General features: G+C 40.1%; 1 pseudogene; it reads left to right on the plus strand.

The window, feature by feature from the left end:
- The first annotated feature begins 2,875 nt into the window (after window positions 1-2,875).
- LOC114053588 lies at window positions 2,876-3,585 on the plus strand (annotated as a pseudogene).
- The last annotated feature ends 1,753 nt before the right edge of the window (window positions 3,586-5,338 follow it).

Here is a 5,338-nt window from a genome sequence, read left to right on the forward strand (position 1 = left end):
GAAGAAAATGTCAAACCACTCCAGCATCTTTGCCAAGAAAACCCCAAATGGGGTCACAAAGGGATGGACATGACTGAAACAACTGAACAATAACAACAACTCTTTAAAGTCCCCAGGAAACCAGAAAGACCTGCAGCTTTCTGCTACAATGTACTGCCTTTGGTTCTTATGCATTTCAGGGATCCCATCTTTGGAATCAGGATTATACTTATGTTTTCTTTGCCATGGAGAATGACCTTAGCATTTGAAATGACAGAACTAAGATGTCTAATGGGGATATGATACCAAGATAAGCAAGGAGATGATAAGAGCAAACCTACTTGCTTTTGATGAATTCAAGTCACTTAACCCAAATGAACTCCATACTTGGTACTAAAAGAATTGGCAGATATGATTGTGGAGCCACTACTGAAAGATCATGGAAAATGGAAAAGCAACTGCAGGACTGAAGAAGGATAATTTTGTTGGCCCAAAGGGAAGAAAACAGAGTCTATAAACTATAGTGAGCTAGACTTTGTTTCCTGGGTAAAGTTGAAATTGTATCATTAAAGTAATAGTAAATACCTAGAAAAGGAAAGATGACAGAGCTAGGAGGGCTTTATGGAAGATGGCTTATGCCTCACTAAGCTTATTTCTTTTCTTGACAGGGAGCCAGTAGATCAAGGGAATGCTGTAGATATAGTTTGTCTAGATTTTATCAAAGTATTTGGTCTTATCACAGACTAGTTTTGTAGAAAAAGGTGGAGAGATAACCCTGGGCCCTCTCCAAGCCTCAGTTTCTCTCTTGTGAAATGAGGTTAGGCTAGATGGCCTCTAAGGTTACTTCGAGTTCCAAATAGAGATCTTACATGCTAATACAGTTTGGTGGATTTGGAACTTATTGGATGGTTGAGCTAAAAGAATGGCTGTTAATGACTCTCCATCATGTTGGCAGGGATTTCTACTCATTCCTAAACTGCTTAACATTTTTACCAATGGATAAAGGCATTGAGGGAAGGCACATTTGTGAGGATCCTTTGAGATCATTTTGAGGCCCCCAAGACCTGAGAAAGGCCTAAAACCTGGATTGGTCAATCAGCAGAAAGACATTTTGGCCTACTCTGAGCTTAACCTACCATAATACTTTGCATGTTCTGGCATAACAGGCATGCTTTGCTTTGCTCTCTGAGTGAACCCAAAATGCCCCTTTCTGTGTCAGCAACTACAAGGCCAGATGAAGCTGATCAGGAGTATTCCTTTGTTTATGACTGCCAAGGACAAGACGCCTTGAACCGGACACTATCTTGAATAATGGGACTTTACTTATGTTATATTATCTTATGTTATCCTATGTTATCTTATGTCATGTTAATGACAGATGAGACACAGATATCCTGGAATTATAATTGCAATTGATACTTTAACACTTCTCTTATCTTATTGTATTTATAGCTATTCAATTAAGAAATTCCTTTCTTGGGGTAGCTAGGTGGTGCAGTGGATAGAGCTCTGGCCTTGGAGTCAGGAGGACCTGAGTTCAAATCCGATCTCAGACATTTGACACTTACTAGCTGTGTGACCCTGGGCAAATTACTTAGCCCCGATTACCTCAACGTTTAAGCCACAAAAAAAGAAAGAAGTTCCTTTCTCATATTATGGTTAACACATATGGAGACTGTAATTTTGGCTGACAAAGGCATCCTGAGCCAGAAAGGGAGGGAGGGGTGAGAGGGAATATTACTTTGAAGATATAAGGTTCCCTTTGTCTATCCTTCCTTGGACTTATTTTCACAATGAATTCCCATACATATCTCTATATGCATGCTCTGCCAGCTTTGAGAGCAATAAACATGCATATGCTGCCTAATTTTGTTTGTCTTTCTTAGAACGAACTATTTTTAATGGTTGACACTTACAAAATTTGCAGATGATACAAAGTTGAGAGAGAGAGAAATACAGGATATAGGAATTACTATTAACTAGAAATTTTGTGTGTGTGTGTATGTTTTTTTCCTGAAAAAGATATAGTTTTGGGGCAGCTAGGTGGAACAGTAGATAGAGCACTGGCCCTAGAGTCAGGAGGACCTGAGTTCAAATATGGCCTCAGACACATGATACTCACTAGCTGTGTGACCCTGGACAAATCACTTAACCCCAATTGCCTCGCCAAAAAAAAAAAGTAATGATAAATGAAAAAGATATAGTTTTAATGGACTGAAAGCTCAATTATGAGTCAATAGTATTATAAGGCAGTCGAAAAAAAAGCCCAACTAATTCAGTCCTGGCTGCATCAGGAGGGTCATAGCTGCCAGTAATAATGAGAAAATAATGCTCTTTGGAGCAGCTAGGTGGCACAGTGGATAAAGCTCTGGCCTTGGAATCAGAAGGACCTGAGTTCAAATCTGGTCTCAAACACTTGACACTAGCTGTGTGACCCTGGCCAAGTCACTTAACCCCTATTGCCTCACCAAAAAAAAATAATAATAATAATCCTTTTTGATTTCGGTGCTTGTCAGACAAAATCAAGGGTATTGTATTCAATTCTGGCAGTCACTTTTAAGAAGAACACTGATAAATTGTAGGCAACTAGGTGGTGCTATAGATAGAATACAGGAATCAGGAAGTCTTGAGTTCTAATCCATCTTTGATACTGGCTAGCTATGTGACCCTGGGCAAGTCACTTAAACTCTGTGCCTCATCTGTAAAATGGGTATGAGGGCACCTACCTCACAGGGTTGTTATGAGGGTTAATAAGTTAACATGTAAAGTGCAGATGCAGGAGCCCTGGCCTCCCTCTTAGGTCCTACCTCCCCACTACAGAGATCTACCACCACAAGGCTCTGAATGTCCTGGGGGCTTCAACCTCTCATTTAGGTCCCTCCCCAGATCTCCCTGAATGCCAAAGAGAGGTAGCCTCTGGAACCTGCTGCCCTACTGCCACTATTAATGAATTGGAGCAGCTGAGATAGAAGGCAGTTCTAGAACCAGATCCCAGAAAGCAAGCAAGAATTTAACCCTTACTGAGATGACAGTACCTAGATCAGGTTGGAAGAATTCAGATGAGAACACAATGGACATCTGGGGTCACCTGACAAAAATCTATGCCATGCACTAGGGGACAGACTCAAGGCTCTTAGTCAGACATCTGTTCCATGCATAATCTCATAACCCAATAGGGCAAAGTCAGGGTCAGCAGAGAGCTTCCAGGTCACACTAGGTGTCTTGGTGCTTACTCCTAGATGACCACCAGATCATCATCGGCTGTGGAGACACAGCCTGTGCCTTATGTGATATAGAAACAGGGCAGCAGACAGTGGGCTTTGCAGGGCACGGTGGGGATTTAATGTTCCTGTCCTTGGCTCTGGATATCCAGAGCTTCATCTCTGGTGCCTCTGATGTTTTATCCAAATTACAGATGTTTGAGACTCCATATGCCAGCAAAATTTTCCAGGCTATGAGTCTAACATTAATTCTGCAGCCTTCTATCCAAATGATTATACCTTCACCAAGCACTCTGTTGATACTATATACCACCTCTTTGATATTTGGCCAGATCAGGCACTATTCATGTACTCTCATGACAATTTTGTTTATGTATGCATTTAGTAATTTCCCCCCATTTACATGTAAAAGCAATTTTTAACATTTGTTTTTAAAACTTTGAGCTCCACTATACCCAAAGGGCTATAAAATTGTGCATACCCTTTGACCCAGCAATAGCGCTTCTAGGGCTGTATCCCAAAGAGATCACACAAAAGGGAAAAGGATTCACATATACAAAATATTTATAGCAGCTCTTTTTGTGGTGGCAAAGAATTGGAAATTGAGGGGATGCCCATCAATTGGGAAATGGCTGAACACGTTGTGGTATATGAATGTAATGAAATAATATTGTGCTATAGGAAATGATGAGCAGGCAGACTTCAGAAAAACCTGGAAAGACTTACAAGAATTGATGCTGAAGGAAGTGAACCAGGAGAACATTGTACACAGTAACAGCCACACTGTGCGATGATGACTGACTTTGATTTGTATATACATATACACACATGTATAATTTGTCCCTGCAGCTGTAGCCTTTGCAGCCTAAATTTCAAAGCCATATTCCTTTGAATGCTTATTTGGATTTCTATGTTCTTTGGAGCCACTATAAAAATATACAGCCATGACTTTTATTTGCTTATGTGTACATGGCTTGAAATTTAGATTAAAGAAGGTAACCCTAAAGGAAAATATATTTCTCCAGGAGTACTGTGGTGGAGACCGGAGCCAGAAAAGAGAGACAGAGACACCCAAAGAGATACAGATATGGACAGAGAGACACAGAGAAAGTTTCTAGGGGCAGCTAGGTGGCTCAGTGGATAGAGCTCTGGCCTTGGAGTTAGGAGGACCTGAGTTCAAATCTGCTTCAGACATATAACACTTACTAGTTGTGTGACCCTGGGCAAGTCACTTAACCCCATTGCCTCATCGAAGAAAAAAAAAAAAGAAAGTTTCTAAAAATTTATTGACATTCAGATCTTATCACAGCTTGCCTTTTTGAACTCTGAAAGAGACTTAACAAGGCAAAGCAGTGAAACATTTGGACCTGTGTGCACATTGGCATGACTAACACCTTCCCTTGTCTGGTGTTAGAAGATTCCTGTTACCACATACCTACAAGGTCTCCATCTCATGAGGACCTCCAACTTACAGAAGCAACATAAGAATTAAACAACTCTTCCTTCTGTCTGTTGTCAGACAATGTCTCATTTACTCTAAGTATTAGTCCTTGTCCTTTTTTAGATTATCTTCTTTTTTTCTAATATAGCTTTAAAAAAGATAAACCAAGCTGACTTTTTCTTTTTTTTCATAATTATATTTTATTTATTTTAACATTCATTAATTTTTTTTTTTAGGCAATTAGGATTAAATGACTTGCCCAGGGTCATACAACTAGTGAGTGTTATATGTCTGAGGCCGGATTTGAACTGAGGTCCTCCTAACTTCAGGGCCAGTGCTCTATCCACTGCACCACCTAGCTGCCCCTGAAATTTTTTTTGAATTCCAAATCCTCTCCCTCCTTCGAGCCCCTCTCCCACCCGTTGAGAAGGCACGCAATGTGAAACAATTATATATGTGAAATCATGCAAAATGTAGGTCCATTTTAGCCATGTTGGGAAAAAAAAGAAGAAAAAGTCTTTCACAGTTGATCATCCAACAAGAATTAGATAAACAGGAGTTATCTGAAGAGACCAATTTGGATATACAACTCCCTAACTGATGTAGATTTTTAAGAGCTGTATACAGGATATAGGTGCAAGGGCAAGTAAAGGATGAATATGAGAGTATGATGCAGTCTTTGAAAAATAGTGTCAGC

The sequence above is a fragment of the Vombatus ursinus genome, unplaced genomic scaffold (genome assembly GCF_900497805.2).
Source record: "Vombatus ursinus unplaced genomic scaffold, bare-nosed wombat genome assembly UNPS02014811.1, whole genome shotgun sequence".
Taxonomy (NCBI): domain Eukaryota; kingdom Metazoa; phylum Chordata; class Mammalia; order Diprotodontia; family Vombatidae; genus Vombatus; species Vombatus ursinus.